Source organism: Diceros bicornis, chromosome 37 (genome assembly GCF_020826845.1).
Source record: "Diceros bicornis minor isolate mBicDic1 chromosome 37, mDicBic1.mat.cur, whole genome shotgun sequence".
Classification (NCBI taxonomy): domain Eukaryota; kingdom Metazoa; phylum Chordata; class Mammalia; order Perissodactyla; family Rhinocerotidae; genus Diceros; species Diceros bicornis.
Window position 1 is genome coordinate 20,266,429 of NC_080776.1, and position 26,972 is coordinate 20,293,400.

The window sequence follows — 26,972 nt, forward strand, 5'->3', positions numbered from 1 at the left end:
ACACATGTTGTTTCCTGTCTTGTTAATTATAGCCATTCTGAAGGGCGAGAGGTGATATCTCATTGTAGTTTTGATTTGCATTTCCCTGATAATTAATGATTTTGAACATCTTTTCACGTGTGTGTTGGCCATCTGTATATCTTCTTTGGAGAAATGTCTGTTCAGTTCTTTTGCCCATTTTTTAATTGGGTTGGTAGTTTTTTTGTTGGTGAGATGCATGAGTTCTTTATATATTTTGGAGATTAAGCCCTTATCAGATGTATGGTTTGCAAATATCTTCTCCCAATTGCTGGGTTGTCTTTTCATTTTGTTGATGGTTTCCTTTGCTGTGCAGAAGCTTTTTAGTTTGATGTAGTCCCATTTGTTTATTTTTTCTATCGTTTCTTTTGCCCAGTCAGACATGGTGCTTGAAAATATGTTGCTAAGACCGATGTCGAAGAGCGTACTGCCTATGTTTTCTTCTAGAAGTTTCATAGTTTCAGGTCTTACATTCAAGTCTTTAATCCATTTGGAGTTAATTTTTGTGTATGGTGTAAGGTAAGGGTCTACTTTCATTTTTCTGTATGTGGCTATCCAGTTTTCCCAATACCATTTGTTGAAGAGACTTTCTTTTCTTCATCGTATGTTCTTGGCTCCTTTGTCAAAGATTAGCTGTCCATAGATGTGTGGGTTTATTTCTGGGCTTTCGATTCTATTCCATTGATCTGTGTGTCTGTTTTTGAGCCAGTACTATGCTGTTTTGGTTACTACAGCTTTGTAGTATATTTTGAAATCAGGGAGTGTGATACCTCCAGCTTTGTTCTTTTTTCTCAGGATTCCTTTAGCTATTCGGGGTCTTTTATTGTTCCACATAAATTTAGGATTCTTTGTTCTATTTCTGTGAAAAATGTTGTTGGAACTTTGATAGGGATTGCATTGAATCTATAGATGGCTTTAGGAAGTATGGACATCTTAACTATGTTAATTCTTCCAATCCAAGAGCACGGAATATCTTTCCATTTCTTTGTGTCTTCTTCAATTTCTTTCAGAAATGTTTTATAGTTTTCCGTGTACAGCTCTTTCACCTCTTTGGTTAAGTTTATTCCTAGGTATTTTATTCTTTTTGTTGCAATTGTAAATGGGATGGTATTCCTAATTTCTCTTTCTGCTACTTCATTGTTAGTGTACAGAAATGCAACTGATTTTTGTATGTTGATTTTGTATCCTGCAACTTTACCATATTCATTTATTACTTCTAAAAGTTTTCTGGTGGATTCTTTAGGGTTTTCTATATATAAAATCATGTCATCTGCAAATAGTGACATTTTCATTTCTTCCTTTCCATTTTGGATCCCTTTTATTTCTTTCTCTTGCCTGATTGCTCTGGCTAGGACTTCCAGTCCTATGTTAAATAGGAGTGGTGACAGTGGGCATCCTTGTCTGGTTCCTGTTCTTAGAGGGATAGCTTTCAGTTTTTCACAATTGAGGATGATATTAGCTGTGGGTTACTCATATATGGTCTTTATTATGTTGAGGGACTTTCCTTCTATACCCATTTTATTCAGAGTTTTTATCATAAATGGATGCTGTATCATGTCAAATGCTTTCTCTGCATCTATTGAGATGATCATGTGATTTTTATTCTTCATTTTATTAATGTGGTGTATCACGTTGATTGATTTGCCAATGTTAAACCATCCCTGCATACCTGGAATAAATCCCACTTGACCATGGTGTATAATTTTTTTAATGTATTGTTGTATGCGATTTGCTAGTATTTTGTTGAGGATTTTTGCATCGATGTTCATCAGTGATATCGGCCTGTAATTTTCTCTTTTTGTGTTGTCCTTGTCTGGTTTTGGTATCAGGGTAATGTCGGCTTCGTAGAATGAGTTAGGGAGCTTCCCCCCCTCCTCAATTTTTTGGAAGAGTTTGAGAAGGATAGGTATTAAGTCTTCTTTGAATGTTTGGTAGAATGCACCAGGCAAGCCGTCTGGTCCTGGACTTTTATTTTTGGGGAGGTTTTTGATTACTGTTTCGATCTCCTTATTGGTGATTGGTCTATTCAAATTCTCTACTTCTTCTTGATCCAGTTTTGGAAGGTTGTATGATTCTAAGAATTTATCTATTTCTTCCAGATTGTCGAATTGGTTGGCATATAGCTTTTCATAGTATTCTCTTATAATCTTTTGTATTTCTGAAGTGTCTGTTGTAATTTCTCCTCTTTCATTTCTGATTTTACTTATTTGTGCCTTCTTTCTTTTTTTCTTGATGAGTCTAGCTAAAGGTTTGTCAATTTTGTTGATCTTTTCAAAGAATCAGCTCTTGGTTTCATTAATTTTTTCTATTTTTTTTTGGTCTCTATTTCATTTATTTCAGCTCTGATTTTTATGATTTCCCTTCTTCTACTGATTTTGGGCTTTGTTTGTTCTTCTTTTTCCAGTTCCTTTAGGTGCATTGTTAGATTGTTTATTTGAGATTTTTCTTGTTTGTTGAGATAGGCCTGTATTGCTATAAACTTCCCTCTTAGAACCGCTTTTGCTGTATCCCATAAATTCTGGCATGTCGTATTTTCATTTTCATTTGTCTCCAGGTTTTTTGTTTTTTTTTTTAGATTTTATTTTTATTTATTTTTTTCCCCTTAAAGCTCCAGTAGATAGTTGTATGTCATAGCTGCACTTCCTTCTAGTTGCTGTATGTGGGACGCGGCCTCAGCATGGCCGGAGAAGCGGTGCATCGGTGCATGCCCGGGATCCGAACCCGGGCCGCCAGCAGCGGAGTGCGCGCACTTGACCGCTAAGCCACGGGGCCGGCCCTCCAGGTATTTTTTGATTTCTTCTTTGATTTCTTTGTTGACCCAGTCATTCTTCAGTAGCATTTTGTTTAATCTCCATGTATTTGTGGCTTTTCTGATTTTCTTCCTATAGTTGATTTCTAGTTTCATACCATTGTGGTCAGAATAGATGCTTGGTATTATTTCAATCTTCTTAAATTTATGGAGACTTGTTTTGTGGCCTAATATGTGATCAATCCTGGAGAATGTTCCATGTGCATTTGAAAAGAATGTGTATTCTTCGGTTTTGGGATGGAATGCTCTGTATATATCTATTAGGTCCATCTATTCTAGTGTATCACTTAAGGCCAATGTTTCCTTATTGATCTTCTGTTTGGATGATCTATCCATTGGTGTAAGTGGAGTGTTAAAGTCCCCTACTATTATTGTGTTACTGTCTATTTCTGTTTTTATGTCTGTTAATAATTGCTTTATATATTTAGGTGCACCTACATTGGGTGTGTAGATATTTACAAGTTTTATATCCTCTTGTTGGATTGTTCCCTTGATCATTATGTAATGCCCTTCTTTGTCTCTTTTTACAGTTTTTGTTTTAAAGTCTATTTTGTCTGATATGAGTACTGCTACCCCAGCTTTCTTTTCATTGTCATTTGCATGGAATATCTTTTTCCATCTCTTCACTTTCAGTTTGTGAGTGTCTTTAGGTCTGAAGTGTGTCTCTTGTATGCAGCATATATATGGGTCTTGTTTTTTTATCCAGTCAGCCACCCTATGCCTTTTACTTGGAGCATTTAGTCCATTGCTGTTTAAAGTAGCTATTGATAAGTATGTACTTACTGCCATTTTTTAACTTTTTTTTCCTCAGTGTTTTAGTAGTCCTTCTCTTTTTCTTTCTTCTTCTATACAGAATTGATGGTCTCTTTAGTTTGACCTCTGTCTGAACGCTCTACTCTTTAACTCCCCTCCTTCCTCCTTTTATGTTTTTGATATCATATCTAACTTCTTTTTTGTGCATTTGTATCCATTACCCTCTTATCATGGAAATAGATAATTTTTCCTATTTGTGGTCTTCTCTTTTCCCCTTAAATCAGTCCCTTTAACATTTCTTGTAGCACTGGTTTCTTGGTGACAAACTCCTTTAATTTTTGCTTGTCTGGGAAATTTTTGATCTCTCCTTCCATTTTGAATGATAACCTTGCTGGGTAGAGTATTCTTGGCTGTAAGTTTTTTCCTTGTAGCACTTTAAATATATCGTGCCATTCTCTTCTAGCCTGTAAGGTTTCTGCTGAGAAGTCAGCTGATAGCCTTATGGGCTTTCCTTTGTATGTAACTTGACTTTCTCTTGAGGCTTTTAGGATTCTCTCTTTATCTTTAATTCTGGACATTTCGATTATGATGTGTCTTGGTGTGGGCCTCTTTGGGTTTATCTTGTTTGGGGCTCTCTGTGCTTCTTGTACCTGGATGTCTGTTTCCTCCTTAGGTTAGGGAAGTTTTCATCTATTATTTCTTGGAATAGATTCTCTGCCCCTTTGTCTCGCTCTTTTCCTTCTGGGACACCTATAACACGGATGTTAGCGTGCTTGATGTTGTCCCAGAGGTCCCTTAGACTGTCCTCACTCTTTTTAATTCTTTTCTCTTTTACCTGTTCAGCTTGGGATTTCTTCTTGTCTTTCATCCAGCTCACAGATCCGTTCTTCTGTATCCTCTACTCTGCTTTTGAGTCCCTCTAGTGAATTTTTCATTTTCAGTATTGTATTCTTCATTTCTGATTGGTTCTTTTTTATATCATCCATTTCTTTGTTGACATTCTCACTAAGTTCATCTATTCTTCTCCCCAGATCAGTGAGCATCCTTAACACTCTTTGTTTGAACTCTCTGTCAGGTAGGTTGCTCATTTCTGTTTCACTTAAGTTCCTTTTCTTGGGTTTTGTCCTGTTCCCTTACTTGGAATGTATTCCTTTGCCTCCTCATTTTGCCTCTTTCCCTGTGCTTGTGTCTATGTATTAGGTAGGTCAGCTATGTCTCCTGCTCTTGGATAGGTGACCTTATGTAAGTGATGGCTTAGGAGGCCTGTAGTGTATTTCCCTCAGTTCTCAATGTTCCAGGGGTGACCCCTATGTGGGCTACGTGGGTCCTTCTGTTGTGGCCTGTTTGCTTTCCCTGTAGGTGCCCAGGGAGGCCGAGTTATGCTCCTGGCCAGCTGTTGTAATGCTCAGCTGCTTGTAGTTGTTGTGGGCCCTTCAGTCTCTTTATCAGGTGTGGGGACCCCCAGCACAGTTGGCTGCAAGTTCTAACACCACATTTGTGTTGCAGTCTTTCTTTTAAGTGAGTAGGCCCCCAGCGTGGCAGGTTGTTAGTCTCAGGGCCTTACAATTGCTATAAGCCTCCTGCCTTTAGGTCTCTTGTCAGCTCTCTGAGGATTGCAGCTGGGTGGGGCTGGCCTCAGGCACGGGAGTACCCAATTGTTTCAGGCTTTGGAAGGTGGGGCAAACCCCCTATGTGGGTCTTTGAGAAGCACAAGTCTTCTGCAGCTGACAAGCCTTGCCGCCCACAGGTCCACACACACAGTCAACACAGTCCTGCCACATGTGTGCGCCCTGACCTCCCGAAGCGGACTCAGTCTCTCCACAGCAGGAGCCCCACACACTCCACCACCGCCCCACACTCTCCACGGCTCCTTGTGCAAGCCCTGCCCCACTGAAGTCAGCTCAGTTGCCAGGCTGCAGAGAATCCAGTCACCAATCTATGCAGGCCCACAAGTTGCCTGAGGGCTAGTTGTTGGGTGGGGCCAGTCTCTAGGGTGGGCTGCCTGCCCTGGCTGAGCTGGATTAAATCGGTGCTGTAGCGGGTGGGGTAGACCCTGTCGTAGTAGGCCCCAGGGAGAACTCCAGTGGCGTCTGTGTCAGCACGCCCACAGCAGGCCACAACAATGGCCGCCTCCAATGTCCCAGTCCCTGGAGAGGTCTCACCTCTCACCGAGATGCAGACAGGGCCTATTAGGTGAGTCTCTTTTCACCAAAGCACTGTGCACCTTTCTTTCTGGTGATTTTAGGTTGCTTTCTGAAAGGGGTGAGTTTGCGCGTGGGCCCTTTAAGAGCCGGTTTTAATTTCTTTGTGAACCAGCTTTTCTGGGGGTACTCCCCAATGGTTTAGTAGCAGGCACAGTCAGATATTATGCCTCTGGTCTCGATTGTGCTGGGTCCACAAAATGCCCCCAGCGGGGGCACTCCCCGGCTCAGGGCCCCGCGCCTCCAGGGAGGGCTGCGTACCTGTGCGCTGCTCCCAGGCGGCCGTGCGGCGCCGTGGCTTGTGAAGGCAGAGTTTTTCCTCTCCAGAAGGGAGTCTCTGCCTCTTCTACCTCAGTTAGGATTGTCCGTTGTTGCAGGAGTTCCTGTTATCCAGTTTTCAGTTCTGTCTCAGGGGTAATTTTTCCAGGAGTAGTTGTAAATTGGCTGTGCCCGCGGAAGGAGGTGAGTTCAGAGTCTGCCTACGCCGCCATCTTGATTTCCTCCAAAATGTGTGTTTTAAAACTAAATTTAAAGTGAGACAAGAACTAAAACAGACTATAATCAGACAAAGACTACATGTTGGAAACAGTGGTCTGGGTAGATCTAGTTGCTGAGTTGAGGACCGAGAACAACTGATACTGCGATGCTGAGACATATGTTCTGCTCACCCACAGCACTCTCAGCCAGAAGCGCTCTCAGCCCAACAGGTAAAGACAAGGCTCATGACTCTTTAATGCACCCCACAGCTGAGCCGGGGCCTTCCAAAGTTGCATCCCAAGCCAGCAAACATTCCTTCAGTTTGATTCTCGGAATATGTTCAATTCTACCTTAGTTTTTCTTTAACCTATTTAATGGTCCTTGCATTATCTTTTACTTCCTTCAAGGTTAAATTTGCATGTGAACGGCAATCAAAACATGTTGTTGAATGAGTTTATTCCATCTTATCTCCTTGAAGTTCCTGTGGTGTTTGGTCATTACACTGTTTGTTTTCACACACACGCACCCACACCCGCACCCACCCACACACACACACACACACACTGCCTTTATCACCTTGATTCCTCTTTGAGGTTGCAATACTTCTTGGTGGTCCTGAGTTGCTTGGTTATTCGCTCCTTGCACTGTAATTGGTGGCAGAGGACTTGGGTGACAGGAATGAGATGATCTGCAGGACTTGTTCTTGGACTGGGCTGTGAGGGTGAGAGTGTGGTGATGAGGGCAAGTGGAGGAATTGAGAATGACTCTCGGGTGTCTGGGTTCTGCCTTTGTGACTGGGTGGATGTTAGTACAAGAGAAGACCAAATTGGGGGTAGTGGTGGTTAGGAATAAGGATTGGGCTGGGCCTGGAAAGCTCTGGGGCAACTATAGCGATCTATAATTCCTAAATTCCCAGGAAGGCTTGAATTTCATAACAGACAGTCCCTCCCAAGGCTAAAATGGAATTCTGGAGGCAGCAGATGGCTCACTTCACATATCAACAGGGCATGATGACCCTAGTCTTCCATTCATATCCTGGCATTCCTCAAGCATTTTGCATCATTAATTGGCTATTCATCATCCAGAGACTAAAGTCAGACAAAACACATCACTGGAACCATCCATGCCCACACCACCCTGGAAATACAGAGTTCACCCACAACTCTCTGAAGTTCTCTAAAAATATGCCCTTCATAGCAATGATAAGTTTCTATCTTGAAGCACCATTGAAATCTCCCAGAACCCCAGTCAAGTTGAGCCTAATGAGTCGCCTTAGCCCTTCAACAGAACACAGTTCTTTAGAATAGATGCTGTTATTCAAGGCTGCCAGGAGAACGTGGGTTAGACTTTATCATTTTTCAGCCTTCCTTTTTCTAACTTCCAAGTTGACTTTGTTCCTTCTGTTTACAAAACAATTCATGTAGCTTTCCTTTACCAAACTGTAACCATTTTCTGGTCCTGCCTTGCTAATGTTACACCTAGGCCCCCTTGACTGATATTTCCTGTGTTCCTAAACTCTTCAGCCACACCTTTCTAATTTTGTGGTTTACTCCCACAGACAGCTGGTCACATCCATTCTGGATAGATTCATATTCTTTCAGAGAAGAATAATATTTCTCTTTTGGGGGAGCTTATTGTAATACTTATTATAATGGGAATGGATTGGAGGTACGGACTGGAGGTAGGCTGGCAGGGCTAGCCTCTCACTCAAGTCACTCTAGAGTGTGTTGTGGTTTTCTTTTGGTCCACATGAGGAAGCCCAGAGCTCACTCCACTTAGAGGACATGGGGATATGTCCACCAAGTCCTGCAGCATTCACTGGCTGACACCACACTTCCTGCCAACCGTCCAATCAAAATGGGATCTGCTTGTTGACCTTATGGATGATAATTGTCCTTCCTTTGCTCTTGTCCTTGCTCTTCTATTCCTGCTTCTAACTATTTTTGGTTTCCTTGGCTTTATCTCCTATTTCTGGCCCTGAAAATCCATCTTCTGTTTTGATCTTTTGTGCTTTTCCTTTTCTGGGTCTTCCCATCCCTGGCTCCACTGGGCCTTCTCCCACCCACTGAATCCCTGGACCTCCACCACCCTCTGCCTCCTGCCCCTGTTGGGCTTCTCCTATCCTCTACAGTTTGAATAAACAAGTTTTGCCCATATCACAGTTTTGCTGAGGGGACCTGTGTGAACACTGAAAATCAAAGGCTCATGAGTTCATTTATTCTTTAAACAACCATTGATTGAGAACTGTGTGTGTGGCAGACACTGTAGATGCGAGGTTAAATAACAAATATTTTCCACCTTTAAGGAGCTCAGTTATTAGTAGAGGAATCCTGAAATTTGCAAATACTAAGACAGTGCTTTTTAAAACACGAAGGCATTCAGGAAAAATGTAATGCATCTCTTTTTCTTGTCTCCATATGGAGCATATGGTGGTGGACTCCTTCACTGCACAGATTCAAGCCACTGTCGACTTTGACACTGTATTTCTGAATTTTGATTTTTCTATGGTCACCACTGGGCAGTTGCTCTCCACAGTATTTGACACTGGTGACCAGCCCGTTACTGAAATTCTTTCCTCTCTTGCTGTCTCCTCAGTAGTTCTTCCACTGAACATTCTGGGTGCTCTTTGGAAGTTCCTTTTCCTTTGTTCACACCTACAATATTGGTGTTTCCTAGGTTCCATTGTTAACCATTCTCTCTTCTCTACACACTTCCCTGGGCAGGCTAGACCGACTTTTCCGTGGATTTCCCCACAAAGCCTACTCTCTTACATGAAACACTCTGCCCTATCCTTTTTACTGGGTTGATGTCTCCACCATCAGCTTTTCCCCACCGCGTCTGGTAAGGCCCCCTCGGGCAGGCTCGCGTAGCTTCCTTTACTTGCGCATCCCAGTACCCAGGACACTGCCTGCCCGTCCTCCCACCAGCCTATGCATTCTGGGGGCAGGCACCACGCCTGGGTTGCCCATCTCTATCCCCAGTGCCAGCCCTCCATCAAACCCTGAGCAGGTGTCCAGTAACCGAACGTTGAGTAAACGAACGAATGAGTAAAACCTTGTCACAAAAAAGGGCCGGCGTGGCTACACCAGGGGGCTAGAAGCGGGGCAACACGCCTCAGGGCTGGCGGATTCTGCAGGGTGAGAGTGGACCCCGCGGGGCACAGCTCGGAGGACCTGGGCTGGGCGGGCTCAAGAGCAGGGGCGGGAGCGCGTCCGCCGGTGTCTGGCCCCGGAGCAGGGGGGTTGAAACCGGCTGGGAAGGAAGGCGCCCAGCTAGAGCCGCCGGCTACGGCCAGTCGCCCCCGCGAGACAAGGCCGCAGAAACTGAGGCGGCTCCCCGCCCGGCCCTTTCACCTGCGCCGTAGCAGAACTACGGCCGACCACGGCCTCCGCCGCGAAGTCGCCCCGCGCATCCCTCTTGGCCCCTTCCGGCCACCGTTGCTCTCTATATCGCCGCGCCCGTGACCCGGAAGAGCATTCTCCTTAGCAACTGAGGGACCGCGGCGCCGCCGGCCTCCCGGGAGCAACGGTGAGGCCTCCCTGCCCCCGTCCCGCGCGCCCCACCTTGACCCCTTCTCAGGACCGACCCCGGGGCTGGCCTGCGGGGGCTCCGCGGAGCTTCGCGCGGCACCTGCGGCGGCGGCCCCGGACGAGCGCCCTCCGCTTCTGGCGTCGCACCTGCCCACCTCACGCCGCCCGCTCCCGGCAGACCCGGCCTCCCAGGCCCGGCGTCTCGTGCCGCGGCCCCGCCGCCCCTGTCTTGGAGCCCAGCGTGGTGCGCCAGGAGGAAAACCAGAATTAAACAGAGCCAGTTGCTATAAAGAGGACGCTTCCTGAGGCTTGGGTCACCTGTGGGCGCGTTCTCCTGGGTCCTGATACCAATGTGTGGGACTGGCAGGGGTGGGGCGCCTCAGGAGCCTGAACAGCAGCCTCTTAACTGTGATACTTGATGTTTGCCTGCTGCTTTGCGCTTTCCAAAGTAATATACTTTACCTGCTTTGTTGGTCGTGAGAGTCATTTAATTCAACACTTTGATCCTTTTCCGGGGAAGTAGCTTTCCAGTTTTCAGTGATGTGCGGGTAGTAGTCTGTAGTTTAGATTTTGTGTCTTCCAAATTCTACAGAGGAACTCTCCCTGGGACTGAACAGGTTTGGGAAAAATTTCAAGTGAAATTTACTACGTTGGAGAAAGTAGGGGTAGGTGTTGCTAATATCTCTGGTTTACATTTGAAAACAGATTCAGCACAATCTCTGTCAAAATCCCAGCTGGTTTTTTTTTCCAGAAATTGACAAACTAAAATTTATATGGAAATACAAGAGGCTGAAAACCTTTCTTAACTGAGTTTGAAGGGGTGGCACTAAGACAACTCTAAGCCTTATTTGAACATTGTTGGGTAATGACTTTAATCAATTCAATGATGATGGAGCTAAAACTGAGGCATATGAAGAATTTTCGAGAATGACATTTGGGAATAAAATGCAGGAGTTTATATATCAAAATCCATTGTTTAAAACAGTATAATTTCATTTCAGTTCAATAAGTATTTATTAAGCACCTGCAGTGTTATATGCACCTGAAAGGATATATAAGAAATAAGAGACTGCACACATTAAACTATAGTTAGAAAACTATAAAATAGTATTTGTTTAAATGCAAAATCAGAGGGAGGAGAGATCAGTATGGGCTGGAGTTTTCAGAAATATGTTTATGGATTATATCTCTAAAGTATAGACACTATTTGTCTCTTGATTTGTTTCTAAAGTCTAAATAAAACTTGTGTTTGTATTGGAGGGGACAGGGAATCCTAAATAGTTTCTTTCTTTATATTCTTAAGGGTTTGGGAAAAAGTCCCATGTGACATTTTGTAGTCTTTATTTAAAGCTTTAAAGTCATTTGATTGCACTGCTTCTTTCACTCTTAGTTCAGATATGTCTGGCATTTTTCATGTTTGAGATCTAAAATAATGAGGCTACTAGCAGGGGACTTTGCTACATAGAGATTCTTTCCTTTGCTTCTGGAGTTGGTCTTACTTTCATATGAGACACCACAGTTAGTTACTGTTTCATACATACTTAAGAGTCTTGTGAAATGTTGCTCTTTGTTCATTTCACAGATATTTCCAGAGTGCTTCCTATGTAGCAGGTGCTGTATCAGGAAATACCAAAATAACAGTTACTCAGCAGCTAGTAGCTCTGCTTTATCTATGAGGTGTGTGTGTGTTTAACTTATCAGTCTTTGGTGCTCAGCATTTGCCTAGAGACATAGAAGGGCCAGAGAAATTTATACAGGCATCTGAATTGACTTTTTTTTTTCTTTTAAGAGTTGAATAGGGATTTTAGGCTCAATTGCTTTGGACATCCTCCAAAGATTCATTTGTGACGATGCACAAATTCTTAAGAAGACCTCTTATGATGTTTTATTGCTTTCTTTTAGGTTTAGTGCCCATTTATTCACTTATTCAACAAGTATTTGAGTGCTTATTTGTACTAGGCACTGTGGTTGCCGTTGGAAATGGGGAGGAGTGAATGCATGCTTGGTCCCTGTCCCCAGCAGGTGATATCAAATAATCGCATGAATGTCAAACTGCAACTGTGACTCTGTTTGAGTTAGAGAAGTCACAGAAGTGACATTTGAACCGATATCTGAAAGATGTACAGGAAAAGAGGAGTGTTCCGGTCAGAGCAAACAGCAAGAGCAAAACCCTTGTGCTGGCAGGGATCATGGAGAGGACTGAGGACTTAAGGTGCAGCTCTGTGTATGGAGCAGGGAGAGTAGAGAAGCATCTGGGAGGAGAGGGGCTGGAGAGGTGTGCCAGAGGGTGCTGGGCCTTCTAAGCAGGTTGGGGAGTTTTTCTTTATCCTTGGAGTAAAGAGAAGCCTCTGTATGGTTTTATTTAGAGATTTAGGCTGGATGGCAAGTGGGGAATGACACAAATAGATTGTGTTTGAATAGCCTGCTTTGTATTTCTGCCGTGGCTTAGTATTTGTATTGTCTTCTGTCATTTTCTCAGCGTGCTCCCTCAGCTTTATTGTGGTTGGGGAAGCCTCTGTGTCGCACCAGCAAGATGTGTCCACATATTTTTTTTAAATTGGGAGAAAAGGAATTTTAGGGATTAGGATTGACTCTAGAAGTTCGTTGATTTGAAATATTTTTGCATCAGTATGACTGCTAGGGCACTAACTTCTGTGACACTTTTTAGTTGTGGTTAAAAAAAACCACATAATATAAAATTTACCCTCTTACCCGTTTTTAAGTGTGCAGTTCAGTGGTGTTAACTATATTTACATTGTTGTGTAACAGATCTCTAGGACGTTTTTTTTTGTGAGGAAGATCAGCCCTGAGCTAACATCCATGCTAATCCTCCTCTTTTTTGCTGAGGAAGACTGGCTCTGAGCTAACATCTATTGCCAATCCTCGTCCTTTTTTCCCCCAAAGCCCCAGTAGATAGTTGTATGTCGTAGTTGCACATCCTTCTAGTTGCTGCATGTGGGACGCGGCCTCAGCATGGGCGGACAAGCGGTGCGTCGGTGCGTGCCCGGGATCCGAACCCTGGCTGCCAGTAGCGAAGCGCTCTCACCTAACCGCTAAGCCACGGGGCCGGCCCTCTCTAGGACTTTTTAATCTTGCAAAAGTAAACTCTGTACCCATTGAGCAACTCCCTATTTCTCCTTCCTCCCGGCTCGTGGAATCCACCCTTCTACTTTCTGTTTCCATGATTTTCATTGCTTTAGGTATCTCATATAAGTGAAATACAAGATGTGTCCATTTTTACCTTCACGTTCCTTCCCTGGAATATTCTTCCTTCTTCCATCGGTCAGTTCAAATCCTACCAATTCTTTTAGGCCCAGTTCCTCTCCTTTGTCTTTCAATTTAGATTAATCCACCCAGAGTGGAAGAGGCCTTACAAATCATCCTATCCAACCCTCTCTTGTTGTAGGTGAGAAAATAGAGTCCTGTAGAAGTTTCAGTGATTTGCCCGAGGACAGACATCTACTGAATTGGGGCAGACTTGGAACTAGAGCTCTGGTCTTGCAACTGCTGGGTGCCTTTTCTGCTTAGGCCTGCTTACATGTTGTGATTTAATGCTCTTATTCTTTAACTAGACTAGAATTGCCACTGAGGCACAGAAACTGATTTCCATATCCCTATAGCATTATGCTGAGGCATGGGAGATGCGTAGGAAATATGTGTTAATTAATTGTCTTCAGGACTTTCATTGCCTAGAAGGTGGCCCTACATAACATTTGAACTTCATTGATTTCGGATCCTTGATTATATTAATCAAATTTACATTGGTCCTTTTGGAGTTGAATAGTTCTTGCACTTTTGCAATCAGAGTTGAGCTTTTCTTGCCTTTTCCTAACGCTGTCTTTGTTGCATGTATTTGTCCATGGCACATATTGGGTTCTTCTGCAGATTTTGATGAAAATCTAATGAAAAAACCATCAGAAATGAAAAACCTAATGCATTAAACTTTTTAGGTTAGCTGATTTATTTTGAGGCAAAGGTTTATGCTTATTTGTGAGTTTTATTGCTGCTAAATGTTGAAAGAATTGTATTTATACTTCATTTTATAGTGCTTATCTCAGAATGCCTATGGACCAGTTGCTTTTGGGACACTAGGCTGGAAATGATTTTGAGAGGGCTCAATAGTTTAAGGGAAAAATATTGTAACAAAGCATTTTCTTGTAGGAAGGAAGATTTGTAAACTTTTATTTGCAGTTTCCCCTTTTATCCCAGACTTTGTTTTCCTGTGTTGTAGGACCAGCCTTATAGAATCCGGTTTTTAGAATGTCCTTTTATTTTAACCTCCAAATTTTTTTTGTTTTTTTATGGGGGGTTGCTGTGGGAAATAAAGTTCATTTTCATTCAGATACTACTGAGCACATGTACAAATCAAACTGTGGGCCTGGAATGGGTCCGAGTTCCCTCTCAAGTCCAGCTGTCTATGCCATTATTGGTGATGTCAGGGAAACTTGGCCAGAATTCTTGTTGTCTTTATTAGACTGAGGATGGTGGCGGAACTGCACAAGATGCTCCTTTGTGTCATGTAACAGGAGACAGAACGATTTGACAACAAAGACTTTTCAGATAGCATTTTATTTGGAACCACAGCAAGAACTTGATGCCCCAGAGTTGCAATTATGTGATTAACTCTCATGTTGAGGCTAGACTTGGTCAGTTTAGTCAACTGTAAGTCCAAAAAAACTACCTTTTTTCCACATTTTTTTTTATTTTGGTAAAATACACATAACGTAAAATTTGCCATCTTAACCATTTTTAAGTGTATAGTTCAGTGGTATTAAATACATTCATAATGTGCAACCATCACCACCATCCACATCCATAACTATTTTTCATTTTGTAAAACTGAAATGCTACCCCTTAAACAACAACTTCCCATTCTTCCCTCTCCCCAGCCTCTGGCAATCACCATTCCACTTTCTGTCTCTATGATTTCTGTCGCTATGACTATTCTGAGTACCTTATATAAGTGAAATCATGCAGTATTTGTCTTTTTGTGACTGGCTTATTTCACTGAGCATAATATTCTCAAGGTTCATCCATGTCGTAGTGTGTGTCAGAATTTCCTTCCTTTTTTATGCTGAATAATTTTACGTTATATGTATATACCACATTTTGCTTATCCATGCATCCATTGATGAACACTTGAGTTGCTTCCACATTTTAGCTATTATGGATAATGCTGCTGTGAAGATGGGTGTATTGTCCAACTACTTTTTTTTTATGTGTGTGAGGAAGATTAGCCCTTAGCTAACATCTGTTGCCAATCCTCCTCTTTTTTGCTGAGGAAGATTGGCCCTGGGCTGACATCTGTGCCCATCTTCCTCTACTTTATATGGGATGCCGCCACAGCATGGCTTGATAAGCAGTGCATATGTCTGCGCCCAGGATCCGAGACTATGAACTGTGGGCTGCTGAAGCAGAGTGGGTGAACTTAACTACTATGCCACCGGGCCCGCCCAGGATCCGAAACTATGAACCATGGGCCGCTGAAGCAGAGTGGGTGAATTTAACTACTATGCCACCGGGCCGGGCCCCCGTCCAACTACTTTTGATTCCTTTCTTACATCCTAATAACAGCTGCTTCTGGGATGCATTAATGGTGGCAGACAAGAGAGTGTTCACACTGGCAGGAAAGGACTTTCATGTGGCGCAAAGTACAGTGAAAATGTCTCTGCTGAAATCACCTGGGGATAAGGGCTGATGAAGAGGTACCTTGCCCTCAGAAGATGCCTTCCTATCAGAAAGTAAAGAGGAGGAAGGGGATTATCATTTTTGGAGCCCCTCCTATGTGTTAAGTAATTCACATGCATGTATCATTTCATACCATTTGTTTTCCAGTGAGAAAGATGATTTGATTCTTTTACAGATGAGAAAATTGAGGCTCAGGGAGTTTACTTAAGTCATAAGGCAGTAGGTGTTAGAACCAAAGTGTGAGTGCATGTCTGTCTGATTCCAAAGCCTATATTCTTTCCACCATACTGCATCATGCTGCTTCCTTAAATTAGGTTCTGATTTCAGCATTTACACTGGGCTTGAGAACATCAACATAAAGACTATGGGGACGATAAAGAAAAGAGCAAGTAATGATGTAGGTCGATATAGTAGAAGGTTACCTATTCCCTGTGGCTTAAAAGTCTTTCAAATGAAGGAAAGTAGTTGTTGGAGTGTCTGGTAGACTTGAGAGCTTGGGTACTCAAACCAGGAGGAGGCAGGGAGTTATTTAATGCTAATTGAGGAACTCTGCTCTTTAGGTTCCGCTGTAGGCTTTCTTTTATGAAATTGGGCTGTTGCTGTTTCGCGTTAGGCTTTGAAGAAGGAGAGAGGTTTGTAGTGATTGTCTGGGTGCTGAGGGATTCAGAGAGGAACCCCCGACATTGCTGTTTAACTTCACCTCATTTAGAGAGCATTGCTCCACGTGGGAAATAGTTGCTGCTTTATCTCTTTGCCATGGTCAGCTTTAGTCAGTTGTAAAGGGTTGAATATGAAACTAGCAGCAGTTATACCAGGGAGGAGATAACAACGCATTGTTATTCTTGTTTAATCCCACTTAAAATCAGCAATTTACATGGTTTGTTATTCTTTTTAGTTATTTGAAGTTTTTAAAATGGAAAAATACTTGAATTGTTCAGAGATCTTTTGCTCCAATAAGACATTTGTTTTCTTTGTGATTTACTGAATTTTGCCATTTCAAATCAATCTCTCTTAATAGTTTGGAAGTAAGGATGGCCTATGAGTTTTATGACTAAAATACACACATTATTAGCAGGGAATAATTTTAAATGAGTGAATTAGGGCCCAATTTGTGTTATGAAGGATTATTAATTATTAGTTAAGACCGTATTTTTTTTTGGTGAGGAAGATTGGCCCTGAGCTAACATCTGCCAATCCTTCTCTTTTTTTGCTGAGGAAGCCTGGCCCTGGGCTAACATCCATGCCCATCTTCCTCTGCTTTATATGGGATGCTGCCACAGCATGGCTCAACAAGTGGTGCGTTGATGCGCGCCCGGGATCCTAACTGGTGAACCCTGAGCCGCCACAGTGGAGCCTGCACACTCAACTGCTTGCGCCACCGGGCCAGCCCCAAGACTGTATTTTTTTAAAAGCTGATTTATTGAGATATAGTTGACATACTATAAACTGTATATATTTAAAGCATACAATTTGTTAAGTTTTGACATATGTATGTATTCATGAGACTATCGTCAGCAAGAAGATAGTGAATATATCCATCACCCCCAAAGCTTTCCTCATATCCCTGGCAACTTGACCCCCATCCCAGACAACCACTGATCTTTCTGTCATTATATATTAATTTTCATCTCCTAGACTTTTATATAAATGGAATCATGCAGTATGTACTTATGCTTTTTTCACTCAGCATAATTATTTTGAGAGTCATCTGTGTTTTTTAGTCTATCAGTAGTTGATTCCTCTTTAACACTGAGTAGTATTCCTTTGAATGGATGTACACAGTTTACTAATACATTCACCTGTTGATGGACATATTGGTTGTTGCCAGTTTTTAGTTGGTAACAAATAAGGCTGCTGTGAAAATTTGTGTACAAGTCTTTGTGTGGAGGTATACTTTTGTTTCTTTTGGTTAAATACCTAGGAGTAGAATGGCTAGATCACATGATAGATATGCTTAACTTTTAAAGAAACTGTCAAAATTTTCCAGAGTGACCGTACTCTTGCATTCTCACCAGCAGTGTATAAGAGATCTGCTTCCTCCACATCTTTGCCAACACTTGGTACGGTCAATTTTTTGTTTTGTTTTCTTTTGTTTTTTTGGTGAGGAGGACTAGCCCTGAGCTAACATCTGTTGCCCATCCTCCTCTTTTTGCTGAGGAAGATTGGCCCTGAGCTAATATCCGTGCCCATCTTCCTCTACCTTATATGTGGGATGCCTGCCATAGCATGGCATGATAAGCAGCGCGTAGGTCCACGCCTGGGATCCGAACCTGCCAACACCGGGCCGCCAAAGCGAAGCACGTAAACTTAACTATTACACCACTGGGCCAGCCCCTCTCATTGTGGTTTTAATTTGTATTTCCCTAATGATTAGTGATGCTGAGCATCTTTTCATGGACTTATTTGCTGTCCTTATAGCTTCTTTGGTGAAGTGTCTGTTCAGATCTTTTGTCCGTTTTTGATTGGGTTCTGTGTTTTCTTATTACTGAGTTTAGAAGTTCTTAATATATTCTGGATGTGAGTCCTTTTTGAGATGTAGGATTTGCAAATATTTTCTCTCAGTCTCTTTTTATTCTCTTAGTGGTGTCTTTTGAAGAGTAATTCTTAATTTTGATAAAGTCCAATTTATAATTTTTTTCATTTATGGATTGTGCTTTTGTTGCTTTATCTAAGAAATCTTTGCCTAAGTTAATATCACAAAGATATTCTCCTATGTTCTAGAAGTTTTAGTTTTAGTTTTTACATTTAGATCTATGATCCACTCTGAGTTAATTTTTATGTATAGTGCAAGGTATGGATCAAAGTTCATTTTTTTACATGTGGAATCCAATTGTTCTAGAACTATTTGTTGAAAAGACTATTCTTTCACTAAATTGCCTTTACCTAAGTTGTACCTAGGTTGAAAATCTACTTATGTTTCTATTTCTGGGTTCTCTTTTCTGTTCCATTGATCGATTTGTCTATCTTGATGAAAATACTACACTGATTTGATTGTTGTAGTTTTATAATAAGACTTGAAGTCAGATGGTGTAAGTCCTTCAACATTGCTATTCTTTTTCCAGATTTTGGCTCTTTGAGGTCCTTTTCATTTCTCTATTAATTTTAGAATCAGCTTGTCAGCTTTTCCAAAATTCTGCTTGAGAATTTGGGATTGTAGTGAATCTATAGATCATTTTGGGGAGAATTGCCATCTTAACAATGTTGAGTCTTCCAACTCATGAACATGCTTTATAGTCTCCATTTATTTAGGTTTTCTTTTATTTCTCTCGGCAATATTTTGTGGTTTTTCACTGGGCAAATCTTGTACCCCTTTTGTCATAGTTATCCCTTCATATTTCATTTTTTTTTTTGTGTGTGAGGAAGATCAGCCCTGAGCTAATGTCCATGCCAATCCTCCTCTTTTTGCTGAGGAAGACTGGCCCTGGGCTAACGTCCGTGCCTATCTTCCTCCACTTTATGTGGGACGCTGCCACAGCATGGCCTGACAAGCGGTGCCTTGGTGTGCACCCAAGATCCAAACCTGGGCCGCCAGCAGCGGAGCGCGCGCACTTAACCGCTATGCCATGGGGCCGGCCCCCATATTTCATGTTTTTTGATGCTATTGAAATGATGGTTTTTTAATTTGTGTTTTTGACTGTTGCTACTATATAGAAATATGATTAATTTTTGTACAATGATCTTCTCTGTCAACCAGGCTATATTCATTTATTCTAGTAACTTTTTTATAGATTCCATTGGATTTTCTACATAACGATTATGACATCTGTGAAGACAGACAGTTTTACTTCTTCCTTTCTAGTTTTTTGTTTCCTTTCTAATTTTCTTATTGCCCTGGCTATAATTCCCAGTACAGTGTTAAATAGAAATGGTGGGAGCAGACATATTTGTCTTGTTCTGCTCTTAGGAAGAAGGTGTTAAGCTTTTCAGCGTGAAGTATGAGCTCTAGGCTTTTTGTATATGTTCTTTGTCAGTGATGAAGTTTCCTTCTATTCTGAGTTTGCTGGGAGTTTTTATCAGACATTAAGTTGGATTTTGTCAAATGCTTTTTTCGGAGTCTACTGAGACGAGCATATGTTTTTTCACTTTTAGGTTGTTAGTATGGTGAATTACATTCACTTTCAAATATTAGAACTAACCTCGTGTTCCTGAGATAAACCCTACTTGGTCCTGATGTGTTATTCTTTTTATATATTGTTGGAATTGATTTCCTAAATTTTGTTAAAAACTTTTGCATCTGTGGTTATTACAGATACTGGTTTGAGATGTTTTTTCTTGTAATATCTTTGTTTTTGTTTTTGTATCAGAGTAATGCTGGCAACCTTGAATGAGTTGGGAAGTGTTCCCTTTCCTTTAATTTTCTGGAATAGTTTGCATCTGTTATCATTGTCTTTCTGGTTTAAGGACTTCCTTTAATGTTTCTGGTAATGAGATTTGCTGGTGATGATTGTTTCAGCTTTCACATGTCTGAAACAGTTTGGATTTTGCCCTTGTTTTTGACAGACGTATTTGCTGTGTAAAGAATTCTAGATTGACAGTTTTTTTTCTATCAGTGTTGTAAGGACTTTGATTCACTGTCTTCTACCTTGCTTGTTTCCTATGAAGGAAATAAAATAATGTGCTAGGCTAGAAGGAGACTGAGGGAAATTTATTTAGATCAGGGTTTTGTCAGCCTCAGCACTATTGACATTTTGGCCTGGGTAATTCATTGTTGGGGGAAGAAGGCTGTCCCGTGCATTGTAGGAATTTAGCAGAAGCTGGAGCCTCTGCCCTTTAGATGCCATAGTACCCTCCCCAGTTGTCACAGTCGAAAATGTTTCTAGACATTCGCAAATGTCTCTGGGGGAGAGGAGGGGCAAAATTGCCCCCATTTGAGAACCACTGGATTTTAGATTGGGTAGTCTGGGATGGCTTTGTTTTGGGAGAAAATTTCTTTCTGATTCAGGTAAGAATTTCATAGAATGATGATGTTCTATTCATTCACTTGTTCAGTCAATTGGGTCTTTTATGTGACCGACTGAGATTACAAAATGAATGTTTGTTTTATTTTTATAGTTTTATTTATTTATTTTTTCCCCAAAGCCCCAGTAGATAGTTGTATGTCATAGCTGGACATCCTTCTAGTCGCTGTATGTGGGACGTGGCCTCAGCGTGGCCGTAGAAGCGTTGCGTCGGTGCACGCCCAGGATCCGAACCCGGGCCGCTAGCAGCGGAGCGCACTCACCTAACCGCTAAGCCACGGGGCTGGCCCACAAAATGAATGTTTAGACATTAAAACAATCCCCTCTTGTTTCACAGACGAGGACATCCTGAGATTACCTGAGGTGACTCTTCAAAGTTGCATTTAGCATCCTTACCCACACCAGTGTCCTTGCCAGTATGGGTGTGACTTTTTGAAAGAGTATTGCCTGTAAGCGTGTTAAGAAGAAGTGGTCCCGGGTCCGGCCCTGTGGCTTAGCGGTTAAGTGTGCGCACTCCGCTACTGGCGGCCCAAGTTCGGATCCCGGGTGCGCACCGACCCACCGCTTGTCTGGCCATGCTGAGGCCGCGTCCCACATACAACAACTAGAAGGATGTGCAACTGTGACATGCAACTATCTACTGGGGCCTTGGGGAAAAAAAGGAGGAGGATTGGCAATAGATGTTAGCTCAGGGCTGATCTTCCTCACAAAAAAATAAATTAAAAAAAAAAAAAAAAGAAGAAGTAGTCCCTCAGTCCGTTCCTGGGAGCTTAGTGCAGTGCTTCTCAGTCTTTAGTGAGCATCAGAATTGCGGGAGAGCTTGTTAAGATACAGATTCGAGGACCCCACCCAGTCAGTCTTGGGTCAAGTCTGATAATTTGCATGTTTAGCAAGCTCCCTTGTGATGCTGATGCTGGTCTGTGCTTGGAGGCATTGACCATAACGTCCCATTTAGTTAGTGTCTGGGAAGCCCTGGCTGAGGGGTTGGTAGTAAGCTATCGGGGAATGTGGTTTTTTCATTCCTTTGTCTGACTGGCCTTTTTACTTTCTTTAAGTCAACTTGGTAGCTTTTCCCTCGGTCATCTGTCACAGGGAAAGTCTTTTAAGTGTTGATTGTGTTGGATGTGACACAACTGAAATGTTCTAAAGTGTAATCATATAAGTAATTTGAGATGTTTTCAGCTATTGAACTAGGAAACTCTATTAAGTAACACTTTTCATGTGACCAATTTATCTTACATAGAGAAAAGAAATGAGCACTGGTAGCATGTGTCATAATGGGAAGTTCTCTGGTATAGTTTTACCTGTGTGTGAGGAGACATTCTCATTCAGTTGTTGGGCTGGTAATTACAAAATGTGTATAACCCTGCACTAGTAGGTTCTGGAAAAGGAGAGTAGATGTTCCTAAGCTGTACTGAAATTTTTGCTTAGCATCTCCTCTTAAACCATTGAACCAACTTGATTTATGAAAAAACGTAATTATTTTTTATCACTAAGTCTGAATAGACCTGTTCTATTATTACTGAATAGAGTTAAAAATATATGTGTACATATATATGTATATGTATTGTTGTTTGATTAAAAAAGTAATTCATACTCTTATAAGGAACAAAAAATCAAGCATTACTAAAATGTATGCCTTAAGTGAGAATCCCTAGCAATCCTGCTTTCTAAAGAGAATTGTTGTTAGGAGTGTGGTGTTTCTAAATAGAGGTTTCATTTGTCACACTTGGAGAGGCAAAGACGTTAAAGAGAGAATTCATTGCTAGACTGTTGGTGTTTTTAAGATGGTGAGTTGTCATCCTTCATCTGTAGGCCAGTGCCGTGATATTTCACTTGAGAATTTAATCCATGGTGTTCCTAGAATGAAAGTGTTGCAAGAAAGTTGAATTTTTTTTTTTAACATAAAAAATATTGGTATAAGAAATTCTTCCTTTACTTAAAAGCATATATCATCCTTTCCTTCTCTAATATAGTAGGTTCCATGCTCTTTAAGTACTGTGAAAATAATTTATTTTTTTATCTTGGCTTCTTTTTTTTCCCACCTTTTGTTTTGGTGAGGAAGATGAGTCCTGAGCTAACATCTGTTGTCAATCCTCCTCTTTTTTGCTGAGGAAGATTGGCCCTGGGCTAACATCCGTGCCCATCTTCCTCTACTTTATATGGGACGCTGCCACAACATGGCTTGACAAGAGGTGCGTCGGTGCATGCCTGGGATCCGAACCTGCGAACCCCGGGCCGCTGAAGCGGAGCCTGCACACTTAACCACTAGGCCACTGGGCCAGCCCCTTTTTATAAAAAAATTTATCTTTTCTCCTTAACTGAGGATATTTCTTGTATATCGAAGACCTGGAACTCAGCAGAAATAATTCTGTGTGTGGAGTGAAAAGCTGTGTTGGCTGTTACATAGGAAGCACTGCACAGCAGATTCTCCTGGAGGAAGTGGATTGGGCTGATAGTGGTTTAGAAGCAGCTCTAGTTTGAAATGGGAGCTGGCTGGTGTAAAAGGCCCTGACTAGAATTGGACGAATTAAATGTAGTTCTGCTCTAGAGTGAGCTTCACTGACTGAGAACTTGGAATTCATGGGAGGGAGAAGCCTCATGAAGATGACAGATGGTCCTGAGGTCTGCAGAAGAATGCACACTTAGTGGCTCTGGGAGCTGATTAAAGGGATTCTAGCTCCTGGCAATATGGAGAGTCTGAGCTGGAAGAAACCTTACATCCTCATCCCTTAAGACTTTGGGGGAATGGAAGACATTTTTGAATCTACTTTCTAGAATCTTTGGCTTCTAAAGTGAAGGATGGACTAGAGACTGAGAAACAGCAGATCAAAGAACAACAAATGTGGTGCTCAATGGGGAGAACTAGAGAAGATGTTTTGGAGAATCTTATCAGAGATACATAGTCATTATATTCCTGGGAAAATTTTTTAAATATTTAAAAAATAATTATACATGACATATAAAGAATTAAAAAATAAAAAATAGAACAATTCTTTACTATAAAGAGTTTTCTAATTGATTATTAGTGGGGTATAAGAAAAAGGCTATTAATTTTTGTATATTGTATTTGGGCACTATTCTAATACTTTTTCAGTTGATTGTATTGGATTTTCTAGGTAAACAGTGATTTCATTTGTAAGTGATCATTTTGTCTCTTTTCTAATATTTGTATACCTCTTGTGTATAGCAATGACTCACTCCTTTAGATCAGTATTAAATAGCACTGTTACAGCTGGCACCCTCTTCCTATTCTTGAAGTTAATAGGAATGCCTCTAGTGCTTTATCGTTATAACTTATTTTCTGTTGCTATTTTTTGTTTTAACTTTGTTCCTTTTTAAACCTTATTTTTAAAATTAAGCTTTTTGTTTTAAGATACTTGCAGAATCACATGCAGTCCTAAGAAATACAGAGAGATCCTGTGTATACTTCACCCAGTTTTCTCTTGTGGAACTCTGGTATAATACCACAACTAGGAAATTGATGTCACTACAATCCACCCATCTTATTCTGATATTACCAGTTTTACTTGTACTCGTGTGTGTGTGTGTGTGTGTGTGTGTGTGTGTGTGTATTTAGTTCTGTCACATCTGTAGATTTGTGTGACCACCACCACAGTCAAGATACAGAATAGTTCCTTCACAAGGAGCTCTCGTGCTACCCTTTCAATAGCCACAGCTATCTCCCTCCTTCTCTGCCTCTCTAACCCCTGGCAACTACTAACTCTTCTCTGTCTCTCTAATTTGCCATTTCAAGAATGCTATATAAATGGAACCATACAGTACATAACCTTTGAGATTGGCTTTTTCACTCAACATAATTCTCTTCGATTCATCCAGGTTACTTCATGTATCAATAGTATGTTCCTTTTTATTGTGAGTAGTATTCCATGGCACGGATGTCCTACAGCTTTTTTAACCATTCTTCTGCTGAAGGACATCTGAGTTGTTTTCATTTTTTGGCTGTTACAAATAAAGTTGCTGTGAACAGTCATGTGCAGGTTTTTGTTTGAACGTAAGTTTTCTTTCTTTTTTTTTTTTTTTGTGAGGAAGATCAGCCCTGAGCTAACATCTATGCCAGTCCTCCTCTTTTTGCTGAGGAAGACCGGCTCTGAGCTAACATCTGTTGCCAATCCTCCTCCTTTTTTTAATTCCCCAAAGCCCCAGTAGATAGTTGTATGTCGTAGTTGCACCCAACTTAGTTAATTTAACATTGATACAACTTTGATTATATCTACCATCTATTACAGTTTGTTAGTTAATCCAGTCATTAATGTCCTTTTATCATGTTTTCCCCTCTAGCACAGCATCTAGTGTAGGATCACACATGGTATTTAGTTGTCCTGTTTGTTTTGTCTCTAATCTGGACCAGTGCTTTAGCCTTTCTTTGCCTTTCATGACATTAATATTTTTCATGAATACAATCTTCTTTTTTTAAAAAAAAAGGGTGTTCCTCATTTGGTTTGTATGATGTTTCCTCATGATTAGATTCAAGTTATATATTATTGTTGGCCAGAATACTGCATAAGAGGTGTTGTTTCCTTGAGAAATACATCTTATCACATTAGAAAAATTTCTTTTTAGTTCTAGTTTACTAAGAAGTCTTAATTAAGAATGGGTGTTGGGTGCACATTGTTAGAGCTTGGAGTTGAGGCCACTGGCTGGTGATGAACTCGCAGGTGTAGGTAGTGTGCTACATGAGGGGCAAGGGTCTCTGGCCCGGTGAGTGGAATTTGATAGTAATACTTCCTGCAGGTTAAAAGAAAAAAGGGGATGTTGGACTTAATTAATGTCTTTTGGCTTCTATCCTGATGATGATTTGGTTCCATTGTGTTATATATTAATGGATTTCATAATGTGAACCATGCTTGCATTCTTAGAATAAACATTCTATACCATGCATTCGTGGTATATAATTTTTAAATTTAATGTTGGATTAAGTTTTTTATTTTTTAATTTTGGGTTTTGCATTTATGTTCATAACAAAAATTCTTCTGTATTGTTGTATGTGAAAGAGTGTGTGTGTGTGTGTATTCTGTCTTTGTCAGATTTGGTATCAGGGTTATTTAGCCTCATAGAATAAATTGAAAAGTTTTTTAACTCCTCTCCCTCCCCCCAGCAGTTTAAATAACATTTTTTTTTTTTTGTGAGGAAGATCAGCCCTGAGCTAACGTCCATGCCAGTCTTCCTCTTTTTGCTGAGGAAGACCGGCCCTGAGCTAACATCTATTGCCAATCCTCCTCTGTTTTTTTTTCCTCAAAGCCCCAGTAGATAGTTGTATGTCATAGTTGCACACCCTTCTAGTTGCTGTATGTGGGACACCGCCTCAGCATCCCCCACCCGGATCCGAACCTGGGCCGCCAGTAGCAGAGCGCGTGCACTTAACTGCTAAGCCATGGGGCCAGCCCCATAAATAACATTTTAATTACCTGTCTCTAAAACCATCTGGGCCTGGTGCATTTTGCGGGGGAGTGTGTGGATCTTTTTAGCATTTTCTGGTTTCTTCTCTGGTTAAGGATCTCTTTAGGTTTTTACCTTTTCTTAAGTTATTTCCTTGTCCTGCTCTCCATCAATCTTTGGATAAAGACCCAGGCTGTGCATTTGTGGTCCTGTACTCTTTATCTTGCCTAAGTGTTGTCACCATTCATCCTTTTATTCAGTTACTCAAGCTAGATTTTTCCCTCTTCTTATGCCTGTACAGAGTCTTACAATTCTGTTCTTAATTTGCGTTTTGAATCTGTCTTCTTTTTTTCTATCCATACTGCTGTCTGGACCCTTCCTCTGTCTTAACAGGTTTCTCAGTCTCCAGTCTCTCCTTCCAAATCAGCCTCTGAGCTACAGCTGCAGTGATCATGGTAAAATGCAAATCTCATCATGTTAGGCCCCTGCTTGGAATTCTTTGGTGGTTCCAAGGCAAAGCCTTACCCCAGTGCTTCTGATTTGGGTACAAGAGTTCTCTTGCCTATCCCTGTTTTCCAACTTCTAGCTTCCGTCAGCTCCCCAGCAGTCCTGCTGTACCTCATTACCCTGAATTTCTTTGCCCATGCTTTTCACTGTGTGCTCTCCAGAGTGTGCTCACTGACCCTCTCATCCTGGCGCCTTCCTCTGTATCCTTCAGCATTTCTCACAAGCCTTTTCCTGTGAAGCCCTCCTGGAGGGGACTTCTTTTTTTATTTTTAATTTTTTGTTTATTGCAGTAACATTGGTTTATAACATTGTATAAATTTCAGGTGTACATCATTATACTTCTATTTCTGCATAGATTATGTCATGTTCACCACCCAAATACTAATTACAACCCATCACCACACACATGTGCCGAATTATCCCTTTCACCCTCCTCCCTCCCCCCTTCCCCTCTGGTAACCACCAATCCAATCTCTGTCTCTATGTGTTTGTTTATTGTTGTTATTATCTACTGCTTAATGAAGGAAATCGTACGGTATTTGACCTTCTCCCTCTGACTTATTTCACTTTGCATGATACGCTCAATGTCCATCCATGTTGTCACAAATGGCTGGATTTCATCCTTTCTTAT

The 26,972-nt window shown here is 41.4% G+C and overlaps 1 protein-coding gene and 1 non-coding gene across 5 annotated transcripts in view; both read left to right on the top strand.

The window, feature by feature from the left end:
• The first annotated feature begins 9,554 nt into the window (after positions 1–9,554).
• DIS3L2 (DIS3 like 3'-5' exoribonuclease 2) overlaps positions 9,555–26,972 on the top strand; it is a 338,953-nt gene continuing 321,535 nt past the window's right edge. For 3 of the 4 annotated variants that reach the window (XM_058533210.1, XM_058533214.1, XM_058533212.1), the window contains exon 1: positions 9,555–9,786. The gene's annotated coding sequence lies outside the window, so the exon portion shown is untranslated. Of the gene's footprint in view, positions 9,787–9,997; positions 10,454–26,972 lie in introns of those variants that run through there. The other variant, XM_058533213.1, reaches the window with a different exon arrangement.
• On the top strand, positions 25,059–25,191 carry LOC131399338 (small nucleolar RNA SNORA62/SNORA6 family). Its single transcript, XR_009217104.1, has one exon. It is a non-coding gene; the product is annotated as a small nucleolar RNA SNORA62/SNORA6 family (small nucleolar RNA).